Genomic DNA, 18,615 nt, shown 5'->3' with positions numbered 1-18,615 from the left:
CTCCAGCATCTGCAGTTCCTACTATCTCTGAAACACAACAGTCTGACAGCAATTCACACATCTGTAATTCTGCTCAGAAACATGGTCAATCTTACAGCACCTTGACTAGTGAGAGTTGTGATATCCCTATATTGTGTATCGTGAGAAGTGGGCTAGGGCGAGAAGAGACTATAACCACCTCTGTTACTCATTGTCAATTATTGCCAGTAAGCAAATACAAAACCTTAGCACACCACACCAGTGTGTAGAATTTTACTTTACTCAGAGGAGGTGGGAGTCACTGTCAAAAGCAGTATATATTGCCCGTTCCCATGCCTAAATCAAGAAGGCGATAGTACGCACTTGAACAGCTTCAGTCCTTAGGAGTTCTATTTTCTATTCAATCTGTTCAGAGATATTACACACCTCTGGAGCATTTGGGACTTCGACCCAGACCAACGGTAGGAAGCGAGAAAGTTCCATGGTTTTGGCCCAGCAATAATGAAAGAATGGTGAAACATTACGAAGTCTGGGTAGTGGGAGACTTGGGTGTGGCTATAAATGTCCATTCACCTAACGGCCTTCTAATTTTAACTGCTAGAGATTATAGGATGATGCTGTCAAAGCAGACTCAGAGTTGCTGCAACGTATCTTGTAGATAGTACATGATGTTGACCACATTGTGCTGCTGGTGGAGGAAGTGAATGTTTAAGGTAGTGGATGGAGGTACCAATCAAGCATGTTACTTTGTCCTGAAGTGTGACAAATTTATTGATTGGTATAGGAGTTTCTCTCAACCAGCCAAACGGAGTGTACTGTCTTGTACCTAGTTAATGGTGGCAAGGACTTGGGGAGTCAAGATGCAAGTCATTTGCCACAGAACACTCTAAGCTTCTGTACGGTTCTCGTAGCCATAGTATTTATGTAGTTAGACCAGTTAAGTTGCTGATCAATACCAGCCTCCAGAATGTTAATGGTGGGAAGAATTAGAAGATACTAACACAACTGAATGTCAGGATGAAGTTGTTAGATACACTTTTAGCAGACAGGGCTGTTGCCTGGAATTTATGGGACCCCAAATGTTACCTGACACTCACCAGCACAAGCCTGAATATTGTGCCAGTTCTGCTGCTTTTGGGCCCTCCTGAAACCTTCATTACCTGAAGTAAAGCTAATAGAATTTAAATTAGAAAGACTCATTGTTCCTGTTCAGGTGAACATAACAGGAGCTAATGTATTAATGCAATCAGTTTGAGCAAAGGGGCTGTAAGCTAGCTAACAATTTCACCTATCCTGAAAAAGAGAGAGTGTCTGCAGCAATATTTCCGAATGTCACTCGCTAGAGTTTATGCCCAATAAATCGCAAGTCCAAATTACCTGCTAGATTTATGGTATATTGGGAGAGGCCAATAATTATCAAATTTCTAATCTATGCTTTCAAAGAATGCAATAACAGACAAGACAGAGGGAGTCATCATGTCAGTCTAAATAGGTTATTTTCCCTCCACATCTACACTAACAATGGAAACAGTACAGTAACAGAGAAGTTAAATGATCGGATCACTACAATGCAGTACGGATTCCCTGGTTATGAGGAGTTTCAATTTATATAGAACTTTACCATGTGTCATGAAGTATGTCACAACTGATAGAATCTTCAAGTTGCAATATTGAGCAAACATGCTCGTCAATTGTACACTGCAAGGCTGCACAAATATAAAGCTGAGATAAATCTGATAACTTGATTATTTGTGGTGCTATTGAGAGGAATAGCTTAACCAGCACACAAGAAGAACCGAGTTCCACTTCAAATACTGACTATGAGACACTCAACATTATAAGATCACAGAAGCCGGAGTAGACCATGTAGCCTCTCAAGTCTGATCCATCATTCAACAAGATTTTCAACTTGTTAATTTTCAAACTCACTCCTCTTTCTCAATCAATCCTCTGAACAGGCAGAGACAGTTTTAAAATCTTAATCAAAAGATGGTATCTCTAACAACACAGCACTCTTCATACCTCACTTGATTATCAGTATAGACCATATGCTAAAGTCCTAGAATGCAGTTAGAACCAGCAACTTTCTGTTTTAGGACACCAATACTATCATTCTGCCAAGCTGATACCAAATCAGCTGCCTTGTCCTGCAATAATTACATTATCACACTAGATCACGCACCCTGCATAAACAAAGCCCAAAACTACCTCCATAGTGTATTTGGCCTCATGATTTCAGAGGCAAAAGTGACAGTTGATTTTTTTCCCAGCCATGAGGGAGCTGCACTACAGTTCACACATTCAGGGCAACAAAACAGTTGTTGTAAACAAGAGTCATACCACTCTTGAAACATTAATTCTTAATTCTCTCCATCGATGCTGCCAGATCAACTGATCTTCTCCAGCATTCGGTATTTCAGAATTTTAGCAACTGCAATATTTTGCTTTTATCAAAATAGCTTTATTAACCCTGCCTGTATGATCCAGATCAAGTAAAAACACAGTTAAAAGCAAGGAGAAATTACAGTATTTTCAGTATGCCAATTGGGCCAATTCTGCAAAGCAAGTCTGAACTTCATCTCCCCGATGTACAGGAGACAACACTAAACAGCAAGTACATTAGACTAGAATACAAAATCCAGCAAATTTAACTAACACTATTTCCTCTTCAGAAATCAATGTTGATTCTTCTTAATCGACTAATCTTATACCATGTCCATACTAACTTGATTCCAAATAATTGTTTTGAGAAGCTTCCCCACTACTAAAAGTTAAACTGACTGGTCTGTAATTGCTGGGTTTATGCTCACAAGGTTGCGATGTTTGCAATTCTCCAGTCTAGGGAGAACTGAAAAGGTTATGTCAGTGTCCCTACAATTATAATCATGTTGTATGATATCCTACTTGGATGAATCTATTCAGTCCCAGGGCTTTGTCAACTTTTAAGTACCAACAGTTCATCCAACAATTCTTCCTTATCAATTTTGATTCAGTTGTCTCCTCTGTAAACACTGCCTGGGTAGCAGAGCCTTCTTTGGTGAAGACAGATGCAAATGTATTAGCTTAACATCTCAACCATGCTCCCTGCCTTCATGTGCAAGTCCCTTCTTCGGTCCCTAATCAGCCCTATTCTGCCTTTTACCACTCTTTTACTATTTGCATGCCAATAGAAGATTTTGGGATCTCCCCTTCATGTTGGCTGCCAGTTTTTTCTCATAATTCCTCTTTGCTGTCCCTCCAACCTTCCGCATTTAAGCTGCGGTGTGACCACCTTTCTGAATGTCCTAGTCACCTCACTCTCAGCCTCAGATGCGCTACGGTGATTCCAGATACCATTAAATCTCTGAAACCAAGAGCTCAACATATTTCAGTTGGCAGTACTTCTTGCTCACGTGATCACCTAGCACACCAGTAAGTTTCATGACTACCCAAAAATTAAAGGCGACATATTCCACCTGACTGAACTGTGCTGCCGTGTGTCAACTTAACTTCCTTTGCATTACTTTATTTTGCATCAGGTAACTTACTTTTCCTTCATTCCGAGATTCAAGCATTGTTGCTTCCTGTTAATTAGTACGTTTTTCTAATTTACAGCAATTTAAAAACAGTACCTAATAGCAGGTTCTTACCAACTAATTAACTTACCGAGAAAGAGTAGAAAAAGACAAAGCACCTCCGCCCCACTCTTCACATTTTACTTTTTGCAGTAAATATAACTTAAAACACCTCTTGCCCCCAGTGCAATTTCTCTTAGAAAATTACCATATACACTCAAAAAATAAGTTAACTCCGTGCTGAGCTCTTTTCACAGGACAAATGTTTCATACACCTACTTAACTAAAAAAAACAGCTACAGCAATGCTGATTAAAAGGTTACTCCCCAACTTTACTGAAATCTTATCAATGCTCAGCATCTCAAGCCAAGATACAGATTACTACCCACTGGTGCTTTTTATACATTCAATTTCTCCTACGCATTTGGAAATTAAACTCATAATTTCTTTGTAGCAACTGAAATGCATGCAGGTCTTAAAAGAGACAGATTTTTTCTTCTTTTCATCTGTTACATCATGCAATCTCTAAAAACTACAAAAAGACATATAACCTAAGGGCAATACAGACTTTCGCGAGGCAGAGAGTAAAGTTGCTCAAGGAGTTTATAAATGTGCACTGGGACTGATAGGTTTCAGAACACTTCAGGAACAAGAAATAAGAGCAGTGGGCCATTTGGCCCCTCGAGCATGCTCCAACATTCAATTAAATTGTGGCTAATCTTGGAAACACTTGAACAGGAGAAAACTACTCAACACATCGAGACTGCCCATCATTCAATGTGATGATGGCTAATCAAACACTTCAATTTCTTTTATCCACTCCACCCTCTTAATCCTATATGGCATTGGTGATCAGAAATTGATCAATCTCCAACTTAAATATACTCAAAGGCTGAGCTTCCACAGCCCACCGGGGTAAAGAATGGCAAAAGGTCACAACACTGAGTAAAAAGATTACTCTATTTTCCACCTCAACACCATTTCCTGGATACAGGGATAATACCATAATGTTTTTAACCTGTAGAATCTATTGATTTTAAACATATTCTAAAACCGAGTCTCCACAATCCTCTGAGAGGATTCCAAAAAAATCACCTACCATTAGTAACTAGAAATATACAAATTTCTGTCTTGAACTTGAGCTTCCACAGCCTGAGAGAGAGAATTTCAAAAGATTCACCATATTTAAAAGAAATTCCTCCTCATCTCAGTCCTAAATGGCCTGCCCTTTATTTTGAAACTATTTCCCCCGGTTCTAGATCCTGCCAGTTCTTTCCATGTCTACCCTGATAATTGCTGTAAGAACTGTGAATGAGATGTTCCATTTCACTAAACTCAAGTTAACGTAAAACACATCTATTTAATCTTTCCTCATAGGACAATCCCTCCATCCAAGGAATTAGCTTGGTGAATTTGAGGTGGGGTGGGGGGGGGGGGGCGTTGGTGGTGGTGCTGCGCACTCCCTCCATGGCAAGTTTACCTTTCCATAGGTAAGACGACCGAACCTGCACATAATGCTCCAGGTGAGATCTCATTCAGTCTCTATATAATTAGAGTAGGACATGATTATTCCCATACTCAAATCTTCTTGCAATAAAAACCAACATACCAGATTATGGTGATGCGGTCAAACTACCACGGACTGAAAATTAGATATTCTAAATTGACTCACAGCAGGAGAAATTGGACCTGACAGAAAATTGGCCACACTAAATTAAGCACCAGCTATCAACTACAGAGAACAGTGGAAACCAGCCTGAGGACAGTGTATTGGAGAAGGAGCAATTAGACTTTCTGGCACCTTGGTCCAGTCAACACCCAAGGACGTGCACTTTACACCTTCCTGCATAGCAACAGTGAGGGGTGCTTGTGTGACCCCAATGAAGGTTTTGCATTCCACTCATGACCCCATTGGCCAAAGGCTAGCACAATATTCGGAAGGTTGTGTGTGCACGCACGTGTGCGCGGGGGGGAGGGGGGAGGGGGGAGAGAGAATTTAAAAACAACAACACACCTGGATGCCACCCCCTCAATGAAGACTCTCAGTCTTGCAGTAAGGCTTGTGGCAAAAGATTGCATTGCAACCCAAAAAGATCCAGAAGATGCACCCCGACCTGTGAAACCCACTTTCATGGAAGAGAGACAACCCCATAGCAGAGAGGAAGCAGATTCCAACAGCCCAACTCAAACATGTGGATTGTTGCGTCTTTCCTTTCTCAGATGGGTAGAGCCAGATAAAAAGTAAATATTGCCAGAATTTGGGAAATGTGGACTTTTTTTAAAAATAAGGAATATTTTGTTTCTTTAATGCACTAACTGCTTGAAATGTCCAAAGCATGGACAGCAGAAATTTAACTTAGTCAGTTGAAAAGAAAGCCTATTTTGCAAAAAGCATCTCTTTTAATAAACTTTGAAAGTTTACATTCACGCACACAGTCTTAACCAATTTAATGACAAAACAATGAGCAACTTTCAGATTTAAAAACAAGTACAGCGTCCTCCTGCCTCTACCAGAAATTTCTGCTGTGCTAGTGAAGAGGCCAAGGTGTGGGTGGCAGAGGAAATACTCAATAGGTACCTATGCTGGGGTAGTCTGAAAACAGAGGAAAACAATGACAGTTTTTCTTTCAAAAGACTAAAAAGGCCGTTGCGGTTTGTGAAGTAAAGGTCAACTCCAACCTCACACTACATTCTATAAAACCAATATTTTCAAGAGACAAAAATATACATAATGTGGGTGTGTAGATTCATCTGGGTTTAGGTTTCATCTCTACTTTTTAATCATGACATGAACTACAAGCTCGAAAATATTTTGCAGGGTTATCCTCACCAATCCACAGAGCGAGGCTTCACTGAAACTCTCAATACACTTTAATTCAAATACTCCAAATTACAATACCTAGCACTTCCTTCAGGTAGAAATCAGACCTTGCATTATTCAATTCAAGGAGTTTACACAAAAATCCTCAACTAGCCCTAGACTAGAGTATAAAGACAAGGAAGCATAGTTGCAACTATCAAGGCATTGGTAAGACTGCACCTGGAGTGTTGTGCACTGTTTTGGTCCCCTTGTTTGAGGAAAGATATAGTGGCATTGAAGGCAGTTCAGGAGATTCACTAGATTGATCCCAGAGATGAGGGGTTTGTCATATGGAGAGAGATTGAACAGTTAAGGCCTATACTCTCTGGAATTTAGAAAAATGAGGGGAGATCAAATTGAGGCATTCAAGATGATAAAAGATATGGATAAAATAGATGTGGAGCAATACTTCTTCTTGTAGGGCATTCTAGGATGACAGGTCATTGTTTTAAACTTACTACCCCTTGTCCTAAGACTGAGTTGAGGAGAAACTACTTCTCCCAAAGGGTTGTGAATCTGTGGAATTTGCTACCCCAAAGTGCAATGGATGCTGGGACAGTGAGTAAGTTTAAGGAGGAGGAGTTAGATTTTTAATTGGTTGAAGGATTATGGAGAGAAGGCAGGAAATGGGGGTAAGGAGCATATCAGCCAAGATCAAATGGTGGAGCAGACTTCAATAGGCCGAATGGCCTAATTCTGCCCCTTATTCTGCTCCTATAACTGATACAGAAGGTAAAGTCGCACAGGGTCAGAGGTAAGCTTGCAAGATGTACAAAAAAAATACTGGCTCGGTCATAGAAGACAGAGGATAGCAGTGGAAGGGTACGTTTCTGAATGGAGGGCTGTGACTAGAATCTCAAGAAGGATAAAACGCCAACATATGCTTTGAGAAAAATAAAATACATGCAGCATGCTCAACATTAAGCTCAATTCAGGGTGATACCCCCACATGGTCCTAGAAGTTTATCCATGAAGATGGCATCTGTTGTGGGATAAAGATTCAGACATCCATGGCTGCAAGATGAACTAATTAAGAATATCACACAGCTGGCCTACCTCTGCAAGACATGGTTCCTGAAGCCAAGTATCACTAAAACAGTCGCTAACACATTTCACCTTCACAACACTAATACTAAGAAGGAACTGAACATCACCTTGGATGACCAGAGGCTGAAACAAAACTCAAACCCTGTTTATCTCTGTTTCAGTCTTGACGGGACTCTTACTCACAGGCCATCTCATCAAGACTGTAGAAGAAGTTAAAACCTGCAGCAGCTTCCTCAGTAAACTGGTCATACTTCATTAGCATCATGACCACGACTCTAAGGAACTATGGTCTTGCCACTGTATAATAATGATCCCCAGTGTGGTACCAACCTACCCACACTATACCTGTAAGTGTGCAATTCAACAATATGCATCATCACAGGTATACACACCACCTCACCTTCCCAACGCCCAGTCCTATGCAATTCCCTCACTGGCCAAGGCCTTTGAGTAGCCAGCCAACATTTGTGAGGTCATCAAGACCATCCCAGCTGCAGCTATGGAGGAACCCAGACAATTACTTACACTCTCAAGGAGCATCTGCTGACTTAACTTGAAAGTGGACTTAAAGAACTCAATGTCACCACTGGCAAAGCTATTGCTCATCTGGGTGACTACGCACTTAAATCAATACATAAATAAATAATCAAACAAACAAGCAAACAAAGAGCGCTACCCCAGAAGACCCGTGATATATTCTGTCTTTGTCCTATATTGGTAAGCAGTTGTTCAAGAGCATGATCACTTTTCCCACAACAAACAGTTGATGCACAGTTTCAGAAAAAGATAGATTTGGGGATGAAGCCAAGAAAAACATGTCAATTTTGTAAGGGATGGGTGGGGCCTTACACGGTAGCAAACAGATAATGTTATTCAACTTGGATGCACCTAAAATAATTCCATACTGTTTGTGATGCTAAATTTGAGCTAATTTTGCAAGATTTGGCAAGAAGATTTCCAAACAGTGATTTAGAAACCCCGAACACAACACTACTATTGGAGGACACAACTGTCAAATAAAACACTTTCATGAAGGAGAATCCAGTCAGAGTGGTACTTCCTTCATTAATATTTTCTAATCAACTTGTTTATGTATGATATTATTCACCTCTGCAGTAGGCCACACCACCAAAAAGATATTCTCCTCCCCATCCCATCTGCTTTCCGCAGGGACCGATCACGACGCAACTCCGTCGTCAGCTCCATACTCCCCACCAACCCATCCACCACACCCAGTACCTTTCTCTGCAACTGCAGGAGGTACTACATCTACCCCTACACCTCCCCTCTCACCTCCGCCCAAGGCCCCAAACAATCCTTCCAAATCCAGCAGAGATTCACCTGTACGTTTAACCTCATCTACTGCACCCACTGCTCCCGATGTGGTCTCCTCTATATTGGGGAGGCCAAACGCAGACTCAGGGACCAATTCGTGGGGCACCTGCATGTACCAGCCAACCCAACCTTCCTGCTGCCATCCACTTTAACTATACCCCTCCCATGCCCCGGGACATGCCCATCCTTGGCCTCTTCCACTGTCAGAGTGAGGCCAAACAAAAACCGGAGGAACAACACTTGGACACTTCCGGACAACGGCCTGAATATTGACTTCACCAGCTTCAAAAGCTCTCCTCCCCCAACCTGTCCATCTTCTGACTCACCCTTCTACTGACCAACCACAATAACCCCATACTTGCATCCACCTACCTCCATCCTACCTACCCTCCCCATAGCCCCACACCTCTTCTTCTATTTATTTCTGGGGTCCCCTCCCCAATTCTGACGAAGGGTTTCAGCCTAAACGTTGACTTCCCTGCTTCTTGGATACTGTCTGACCTGTTGTGCTTTTCCAGCTCCACATTTATTGACTGAAACTAAGTGTAGCAGCTCTGACATACATTCGGTTACTTTTTACCTCTCAAAAAGTAGCCCCTAACACCCTTATAACTTCAGCCTTTTAGCTGAATTTAGCAATTGTTTGCACAGCTGTGTTGCCAAGTAGTTTCATTCATCTCAGCAAGATTGATTAGTGACTGGAACAAGAGTTTATAGTACTTCCGACTTGGAAACGTTATTTCTAGGTATGTATCAAACTGGTGTCTTATTATCCTGTAAAAAAAACCTCCTACCAAGCATCTGTTTACACAGACTTTGTTCCACACTCCAATTTTCTTTCTTTTCATATTCCTGAAAGCCCTTTAATATGTAGCCTTTATTTGCAAATCAGCCTGCACAACTAATACAGCAAGATAACCAACTCTGGAGGAAATCACAAACAGGCCTAGCACTGGGCCAAGCATAGACAGATGTGCACTTCTAGCAGTGTAGCCATAGAAGCAGGAATCTGGCCAAATCATCCCAGTGTACTCTCGAAATCTGCAGAAAATGAGTTTGAACTGGGGACCTTTCTCAACACTTAAAATAGCTCAGAAACAATATTACCTCAGTACAATTTGACAGAATGAATTCTGATACATATATATGCACACACTTAAAAATCCAATATAATAGCTTCACCTGAATTAGTGATGGATACCAACTCAATCTCAAAATACTGCACTCCTCCATTGTGAAAGGTCCCTCAGATACAATACCCTGCCTTCCAATGCTAGTCAGAAACTAGGCGCAAAGAAATATTTGCATTTGCATTTACATAACAAATTTAGAGCCAATTACATTTTTGAAATCTAGCGATATAGAAAATATGGAACAAAAACAGAAGTTGCTGGAAAAGCTCAGCAGATCTGGCAGCATCTGTGAAGGAAAAAAACCAGTCCGCTGACCCTTCCTCAGAACTGAAAATATGACCGTTAATTTACACGCAAGCTCCCAGAATCAGCAATATTACGATGCCCAGAATTTATTTTCAGTGATGCCATTTGAGGAATAAACATTAGCCAGGACACTGGAGAAAACTCTCCTGCATTCAAATTACAGCACATTCCACACTGCAGGACTCCCTTCATGCTGCAGTGCAGTGCCAACCCAGGTTATTCACTTAAGTCTCAAGAAGAACTTGAACATGCAAACCTGAAACCCATATATGACAATATGATTCAGTGGGTCAAGACTAGCACATTCTCCGGCGAACCTTTTTTGTCTGCCTTCTATTTACCTCTCACTCACTTAACCTTTTGCTTCCTAACTTTTTCACCTTCATTGGTATTTATATAGATTTTCTTGTTTTCCAAAATTCATTCACAATAAATGGTGGCATAAAAACAGCCATTTCCCTCAGCCAGTCAATTTTAGTATAAATACTCCATAAAGAAATAGCTTCTGCCAATGTTCCTGTACACCTTCACCGTTTCCAAGCACCCCAGTAAAGCTAATCTGAAGTGCGCACACAATGCATTTCGCAGCTCACAGCCCTCTGTTTAAAATACAAAGTATAACTGCTGTCTTTCCTAAATCTCTTACAGTGGAGACCTCTATGTCCTCTTATCTAGAGCTGACAACCATTGAAAACAGCCTACTTCTATTACACCTCATCCTAAACAGCTCTTTCAAATAACTCCAGAACATTATTTATTCTAGCAGGAAAAACCCCTAATATTTCCAAGGCTAAACCATGTTATTTTCTTACATCAGGAAATTTTACGTCTCATAATTGCAATTGTTTCTTGCACTCCTTCAATCTTACACAGGCTGTTTTGTACAAGGAAGAATGTCTACTATTTGGATTACATAAACTACGCATATCAGCGACCACAGCAGGGGAAGCAAAGACCTTGTGACGTTATCACTCAACTGTTAATCCAGAGGCACCATTAATGCCTTGGGGACCTAAGTTCAAATCCCGCCATGGTAGATGGTGGAATTTGAATTCAACGGGAGAAAAAGAAATGTGGAATTCAAAAAAGTCTAATGATGAATACAAATCCAGTGACGATTGGTGTAAAAACCCATTTGGCTCATTAATGTCCTTCAAGGAAGGAATCTGCAATCCTTACGTGGTCTGGCCTACATGTGACTCCAGACCAACAGCAATGTGGTTGACTCTGAACTGCTCTCTGAACAATTAGGGATGTGCATTAAATGTTGGCCTAGCCAGTGACCCCTCGTTCTATAAATGAATAAAGAAATGACAACCATAATTATGAAAAAAAAAATTTTTGGGCAATAAATAGCAGCAGCTTTAATACAGTGACCTCACTACAGAAGCACACAGAATTGGGCAGGCATTCCACTTTCACTTCCATTTCCAAAATGTTAACTTTCCTCACTGTGCACTGCACAGATGAAAGTACAAGGACATAATGAAGTGGTATTTCCACCAGCAAAACACAGCCAGGCACCAGCACAAGACTTTTACTATGTCCAGCAAAATATTTTTAGGCTCGCTGTCCTTATTCAAATCAATTAAAGGCTTACAGAAACCATTACCTTCATAGAACAGATAAAAAAAATACAAGTAGTAGTTACTGAGGTCAGGTAAAACTTTACAAACAGAATTTGGTAATAAAATATTATTACTACATGAGCTACAGTAAAACAAGATATAATGAAATCTGTATCCTATTTAACCTAATCTCAATTTATGGTGTGCCTATTGATATCTTTGCCAAACAAGGGAGAAAGGAAACAACAGATTAACCAACATCATCAGCCAACTTGTTTGAGGTTGCACCATTTAGCTAGCATAATCTAAAAGTGAAGGCAATTTCAGAAGCTTTGCTTCTGGCTACATGTCAATTGCCAGCTCAGCAAGCCCAACCAAGATGAACACAAAAGCGGTCAAATTGTATTTTAAGACTCGGATCTCACCACATGTTCCAATGCCACAATCCCCCAGCAGGACCCGAAGGAGAATTTAAAATACTCAAAAATCAAAAATACAGCTAAAATCAGTAGTTCAACAACTGCTTAAATGACAGTATTTAAGCAGCCTTGCAATCTTTCATCGGAAGGCAATGGGATGCAAGATGAAGTATGGAGAAATACTACAAAATAAGTGCAAAAACAAAGTAAACAAAAATAAATAAAATTAGTTTAAGTAAGTCCCATCCTTAGAAGGCAAACATCAATCTTCCGACTAAAAGCAGACACTTCGTGGGAGTGGGAGGCACTGTCCAGAAGCAGGGGATGGAGTTTAGAATTAGTTTAAGTAGGCGACTTACGACTGAGAAAAGGAGGAATTTCTTCAGTGTAAACTGGAATCGTAATTTGCACAATTAGAATCGGAATTTTTTTTTGTCCCGGGGACGCAGTCTCAGAATAAAAGGGCAGGCGATTTAGGATGGCGATGAGGAATTTCTTCAATCAAAGGATGGTGAATCTTTTCAAGTCCTTGTCCCAGAGAGGTGTGGAGGTTCACTGGCCGAGTATGTTCAAGACCAAGACCAATAGATTGAAAACATCAAATGGATATGAAAATAATGCAGAAAAATGTGTTGAGATAGAAGATCAGCCACACTTTTTTTTAACTCACTCATGGAATGTGGAGGTCACTGGCTGGGCCAGCATTTATTGCCTGTCCCTGGTTGCCCTTCAGAAGGTGGTTGTGAGCTGCTTTCTTGAACTGCTGTAGTCCATGTGCTCTCAATAGACCACAATTCTGTTAGGGAGTGAATTCCAAGACTTTGGCCCAGTGACAGTGAAACAGTTACAATATGTTTCTAAGTTAGGATAGTGAAGGGGAACTTGTGAGCGGTGGTGTTCCCATGTATCTGCTGCCCTCGTCATTCTAGATGGAAGTGTTTGTGGGTTTAGAAGGCACGAGGGTTCTTTGGCAAACTTCTGCAGTGCATTTTGTACATAGTACAGACTACTACTACTGAACATCAGTGGTGGACAGAGTGGATGTTTGTGGATATAGTGCCAATCAAGTGGGCTGCTTTGTCCTGGATACAGTCAAGCTTCCGGAATGTTGCTGTTGATCGCACTGAATGGCAGCATGGAGTCAAAGGACTGAATGACCTATTCCTGCTCCTATTTTGTTATGATTGATAACTTTTATCACTGCACACCACCAGAAAGGACTCCCAGAGCCAGGGGAAAAGGCAGAATCACATGGTTTCAAGACAGTTCACATTAACTCTCAGTTTGACAAACACTAACCATTGTTTTCATAAATGACAAAGGAAAATATTCAATATTTTAGCAAAATCACCATGCAGCACTGCAAGTATTAGTCTATTCAGATACTCAGGCTATATAGAATTTACTGGTTTTGTGGGGAGAAAGGGAAACAAAATGTTCACAGTGTATACATGTACTGCCTTTCTGAAGGCAAATATATTTTACAGGCTGCATTGGAACCCCAATGTACTCAATATTCAACTTTAAACCTTTGCCAAAGCTTCTGTTAATATGGCTTATTTTGAACCAAGATTTGGTTCAGAGTTCTCAGTTTTCTTTACACCTCACTCTCAATACCCATTAACCCTTCATCTCAGTTAAAAGACCTATCTTTTGTTTCTCGCTTCGCTTCAACTAGAGATGGACTATGTCATTATGAGGAACTTAAACATAGGTAAAACAACCATAGAAAATGGAACATTTCAACTAGCAGATTAGCAGCCAATTTTATCCCCGAATCCAATGTGAAGGCAGTTGCAGCAGCATTTTGTTTAAGATTGTGCCAAAAAGCTGCAGGTATTTAATTACAGAATCATGGTCCATTAAACAATTCGGAGAATGCCCATTTTCAGGTTAGGTCATGTAAGGGTTAAATCCCAAGGATACGTGATGTCTCTGACAAAGAACAAACTGATCTTTTGAGAACTGAACTGAACTGCCATTTTATATAAAAGTGAGGCAAATTTATAATGAACAGAACAGTGCTGCCTCATAGCATCATTGTCAAAACTGAATCAATTCACTTCTGATTCACCCAGTACTTGCTGATCCCAAGGGCTAGCCATAAACCAAGGAGCAGTTCACAGAGGTAAATCACAGGATGAAAAAAAATCTTTTAATCTTCTCATGTAATTTACTTCAGAGATACTGTGTCACCTATGGCCCTTCATGCATGGGTGAAAAGACCACGGGTTTGAGCCCCACTCTAGACATTTGAGCAAATAATCTTCAGCGCAGTATTATCAGAGGCATTGCCTTTTGGACAAGATTTTAAAAATTGAGCCCCCACGTGCACATCTCAGATAGATGCAAGGACATAGAGCTCTCCCTGATATCCTGTTTAATATTCGTCTTAGGCCAACATCACAGACAGATGATCTGGTCATTCTCATCTTATTGTTTGTGGTAGCTTGCTGTGCATGAATCTGCTGTTCTGCTTCCTGTATTATATTTTGAAAAAAGCTTCATTGATTGTATATTGCACATTGAAGAATTCTGGGATAGCCTGAGGTCATAAAAAGCACTAGATAAATGCAAATCTCTCTTTAGCAAATTTAGGACAGAGTTTGAAATTCAATATAGTTAAACATGAAGACATTAAATATAGGATGACCAAGGCAAAAATGATGGAACCATTAAACAACCAACATTGGGAGAAACTGAAGCATATCCAAGCGGATGATCTAAGATTCAACGGCTTTCCTTTTCCATAAATATCTTGTGCTCATGAAAGGTGAGGAGGAAGTGGGGGATATAAACAATCAATCCATAGTTAAAATAGAGATTTCCTGTAAACTGCAGCACTAATGTTACAAACACCTTTGATGCCAGTTGATGAATGCAGTTTTCTGTTCTTGGCTGTCAGTTGACCACAGAATCCACATTTAACGAAAGCATTCAAAGGTTCATAAACATGCAACATGTGGTCAACCCTTCTTTTACCACAGTAGCTTTAAAATTAACGCCTTTTCAATAAAAAGGCATTAATCCATGAACAGCAACACTACACAAAACACCAATGCTAAGAGATTACTGCCCAAAAATCACATCTGGTTTAAAAACCAGCCAATTTGGCATTAGAATTTGCAGGTGCTGTTAGTGAATAATTAGAGCTGACTAGCTCAAGGTCAAGGGATGGGTTTTCCCTTTCCATCACCACTGCCAGCTACAAATTAAGATAGACAATGACTTTCAAGCACAGAAACATCCCAAGGTACTTGAAACATTATAAAACAAAGTATAACACTGAGCCATGTGGCAGGGTGGCCCACAGCCAAATAGGGTGGAAAGTTCACGGTTTAGAAAACTGGGGACAGAGAGGGGCAAGGCCATGGAGGGTTTTTAACACAAGGACAAACATTTTTAAATAAAGATGTAGCTTGTCTCTGAACCAATGCAAGTTAGCAAACAGTGTGATAAGAGAACAACACTGCAAGTACAAAATGGATAGAGACTTAGGTGGCAACAGATTTAGAGGATAGAATGTCAGAAATCAGCTAGGGACCCGATTGTCAAGTTTAGAAGTCACAAGGTGTAACTGAGCACAGATCTGCCAAGATGATCAAATACACAATCTGATAACTATTCAATGTGCAGGTTAATTAGGCAAACTGGTCACCTTTGTGTTCATTAACTAGCACTCCTTCCCAGTCTAGCAAATACTCAATTTTAAAATTCTTACGCTGGTTTTAAAGTTCCTCCACACCTTCATGTTTCCATATTTCTGTATCAACACTATAATCCCCATCCACCCCCAAAATATCTTCCCTCCTTCAATTCTTGCTCATCCATGATTTTGGTTATTCCACCATGCATGGTCATGCAGCTAAGTCCTAAGCAGATAACAACTGCAGCATGCAAATGCCAGACAATGGTAATCTCAAGCAACAGTGAATCTAACCATTGTCTCTTGACATTCACACAGGCATCAAGCTGTAAAGCATGGAAACAGACCCTTCAGTCCAACTCGTCCATGCTGACCATATAGATATCTTAAATCAATCAATCAATCTAGTTCCATTTGTCGGCATTTGGTCCACATCACTCTGAACCTTTCCTATTCATATACCCATCCAAATGCCTTTTAAAAGTTGTTATTGTACCAGCCTTCACCACTTTCATGTAGAGGGTGGTGCATGTATGGAATGAGCTGCCAGAGGAAAAGTTGCCCCTTAGGTCCCTTTTAAATCTTTTCCCCCTCACCTTAAACTTATGCCCTCTAGGTTTGGGCTCCACTATCCTGCGGAAAAGATCTTGGATATTCACCCTATCAACGCCCTCATGATTTTCTAAACTTCTAGAAGGTCACCCTCAGCCTCCGATGCTCTAGGAAAAATAGCCCCAGCCTATTCAGCCTCTCCCTACAGCTCAAACCCTCCAACCCTGGCAATGTCTTTGCAAATCTTTTCTGAACCCTTTCAAGCAATGGTGTTACCATCACTGAATCCCCACTATAAACATTCTGGTGATTAGTATTAATCAGACACTGAACTGACTAGCCATATAAATACAGTGGCTACAGGAGCAGGTCATAGGCTAGGGATCCTGCAACAACTAAGTTATCTCCTGACTTTCCAAAGTCTATCCACTATCAACAAGGCACAAGCCAGGGGTGTGTTGGCAAATGGGGTGTGTTGGCAAATGGGGACTATTCCTGGATGGGTGCAACAACACAAGAAGCTTGAAACTATCCAGAACAAAGCAGCCCACATCATTCTCTCCACTACCAACAATCAGGAGCAGTAGTACGTGCCATCTACGAGACGTACTGTATAAATTCACCAAACCTTCTTCGGCAGCACCTTTCAAGCCCAGGAGCACTACCATGTAGAAGGACAGGGGCAGCAGATACATGGGAACATCACCACCTGCAAGTTCCCCTCCAAGCAACACACCAGCCTGACTTCCATTTGCCACCAGCTTAGAACTCCCTCACTCACTGCATGCATTGGGGGTCTACGTACACTGCATGGACTGCAGCGGTTCAAGACTGCAGCTCACTACCACTTTCTCCAGAGTAACTTAAGATGAGAACTAGGTTTTTATTTATATTAAAAGTATAAACACAAGTTACATTTACTTCTGTAAAGTGATTTTTAAAAGATCTGTTTTATGACTTCACTCTCATTTCTGGCCTCTTATGAAGGTGGCAACATACCAGATATTTCCACAAATAGCTTCATTATTTCCTTAGTTTGAATGCATCACTACCACACTGTGTGGTGCAAGTGCAGACTGATTAGTTTGGAAAGAGTAATAACTTCAGTATGACAAAGTTCATTCATATACATCAGAATAAACAGCATTATAGTGTGGTACAGTGATGCAGGGTGGAGAGCTTTATAATGTCATATGAAATAAATACTGCACCTTGAGTTTACTGTAGCTTTTTCGTTGGTACTTAATGTTGAAGCATGGCTGAAATAGAATAAATGGCAACAATATAAACCACTGGTATCACTAGGAACAACCTCCAGGAAGCTAAAACTCCCAGTTTAACAGGGAGTCAAACAGTGTGAGCTTGGGTTTGGGGTTGGATGGTTGGTAAAGAGGCAGGGGAAGCGAAGATATGTAGATATTAAAGAAAATAATTGCGGTCTTAAAAGGAGAGAAAGCAATCACTTTTACACTCTGCTCATGTTGGTATCTGGATATTGATATAATTTTGTTTTGAATGCTACACAAATAAAATTATATTTTAAAAAATAAATCCAGCCAGAAACTGTACAGAATAATTCACTTCAGCATACATATGCCAGAAAAGATCATACCATTGAATGTACTGGAATTTATCCACTAAACGACAGGCAGCCAGAACAGAAAACATACAACAGAGCAGAAGCTGAGCATACAAGCCTCAAATGAGGTTCTGATACTATTCTCGCTACTTCAGCACCCAGCTTTTTGCACAGTGTATTGCAATCTTCTTTATTCAATGCAAGTAGGATTAAGAGCAAGTCCTTCAGCAACAGTTTACCAAGCCTTTGCAACATTTTTGGAAATTTGTTCAGTGAATAGCCGAGTTTTTATCAGCCTAAAAGGCTACAGGATTCAGTCAGTTAACTGTGCTGATTAAGCCTTTGAGAAAGGGCGAGTGCAGCGAGGTCAACTAGCCCTAGCCCCTAAAAGAAGGAATATAAAATGGAATAATCTTGCCTTAATAACACTTTGTACAAAAAAGTGGCAGCAGCATGAAAACAAGGAACAGGAATTCACGGAGATAGTAGGAACTGCAGATGCTGGAGAATCCGAGACAACAAGGTGCAGGGCTGGATGAACACAGCAGGCCAAGCAGCATCATAGGAGCAGAGAGGCTGACGTTTCGGGCCTAGACCCTTCATCAGAAAAGCTTTTCTGATGAAGGGTCTAGGCCCG

At 40.7% G+C, this 18,615-nt stretch overlaps 1 protein-coding gene across 7 annotated transcripts in view; it reads right to left on the bottom strand.

Annotated features, from left to right (window-relative positions):
* Positions 1-18,615, bottom strand: part of zbtb47b (zinc finger and BTB domain containing 47b) — a 199,225-nt gene that overhangs the window by 130,917 nt on the left and 49,693 nt on the right. For 2 of the 7 annotated variants that reach the window (XM_048613153.1, XM_048613161.1), the window contains exon 1: positions 17,611-17,659. The exons of 2 other annotated variants lie outside the window; for them this stretch is intronic. The gene's annotated coding sequence lies outside the window, so the exon portion shown is untranslated. Of the gene's footprint in view, positions 1-3,624; positions 3,644-17,610; positions 17,660-18,615 lie in introns of those variants that run through there. 3 more of the 7 variants (XM_048613176.1, XM_048613170.1, XM_048613185.1) reach the window with 3 other exon arrangements.

The sequence above is a fragment of the Rhincodon typus genome, chromosome 2, assembly GCF_021869965.1.
Source record: "Rhincodon typus isolate 14 chromosome 2, sRhiTyp1.1, whole genome shotgun sequence".
In the NCBI taxonomy this organism is placed as follows: Eukaryota; Metazoa; Chordata; class Chondrichthyes; order Orectolobiformes; family Rhincodontidae; genus Rhincodon; species Rhincodon typus.
The sequence above is the reverse complement of the archived record's forward strand: the minus strand, read 5'-3'. Positions and strand labels throughout refer to the sequence as shown.